Source organism: Littorina saxatilis, linkage group LG10, assembly GCF_037325665.1.
Source record: "Littorina saxatilis isolate snail1 linkage group LG10, US_GU_Lsax_2.0, whole genome shotgun sequence".
Classification (NCBI taxonomy): Eukaryota; Metazoa; Mollusca; class Gastropoda; order Littorinimorpha; family Littorinidae; genus Littorina; species Littorina saxatilis.
The window spans coordinates 47,905,720-47,907,078 of record NC_090254.1 but is presented as its reverse complement, the minus strand read 5'-3'; positions in this window follow the sequence as shown (position 1 = coordinate 47,907,078).

Sequence of the window (1,359 nt, the reverse complement as noted above, 5' to 3'; positions counted from 1 at the left end):
CGTAACACGTGCCACCTCATAACATGGGCACCTCGTAACATGGGCACATCGTAACATGTGCACCTCGTAACATGGGCACCTCGTAACACGTGCCACCTCGTAACATGGGCACCTCGTAACATGGGCACCTCGTAACATGTGCACCTCGTAACATGTGCACCTCGTAACATGTGCACCTCGTAACATGTACACCTCGTAACACGTGCACCTCGTAACATGTGCACCTCGTAACACGTGCCACCTCATAACACGTGCACCTCGTAACATGTGCACCTCGTAACATGTGCACCTCGTAACATGTGCACCTCGTAACACGTGCACCTCGTAACACGTGCACCTCGTAACATGTGCAATGGGGTAAGTTAGAAAGTTATGCGGAACCACCTCAAAGGGCGGATCACATGCTTTGGCATGAACAAGCTACTTTCATTCTAATCAGTGTCGCGGAGTTCTATGACGTTTTCACAACAACTTGTGACATGCTTACACCCAATGACGACGGCGACGAAGACTCCAGGTGCCTGTGAGACGTTGCAGCAACGCTCGCACATACGTACGCACGCACACACACTGACGTATGCACGCACACACGTACGCACGCACGCTAACACACACACACACCCACACACACATACACACACACACACACACACACACACACCCACACACACACGCACACACACACACGTTAATGTTTGAAGACGACAACCAACACGCATATACTTAAAGGCACAATAAGCCTCCCGTAAAGCATCACAGATACTGTCAGGCTTTTACACACAGTACAAACACCCTTTCATTTAAACATTCACCGCTTGAGAACATTCTAGGTGCCCTCCGTGAAGGGCAAGCAATTTTCAAAGAATTTATTTTTGCGTGGTTTATCTTACCCCTGAGACATCGTGAACCCGTGTGATCCAGTTTCCCTTTTTCACAATATAGTCGACAGTTAGTAATTTGAATGCGACTCGATGTAAACTTATCTACAATAGCACGTTATTATGTACCTCTGACTATGCACGGAACAAACGGCTGTGGTGAGAGTTCAAATGGAAGGGTGTTTGTACTGTGTGTAAAAGCCTGACAGTAACTGTGATGCTTTACGGGAGGCTTACTGTGCCTTTAATGTCCTCAGGCCAGTTGCTCTGTCTTTACCTCTGATCTGACAAAATAGGCAAGGTCGTAGAATCACTCGCTGGAAGATCCAGACTGAAAACAAACAAGTCGCGTAAGGCGAAAATACAATATTTAGTCAAGTAGCTGTCGAACTCACAGAATGAAACTGAACGCAACGCAACGCAGCAAGACCGTATACTCGTAGCATCGTCACTCCACCGCCCGTGGCAAAGGCAGTGCACG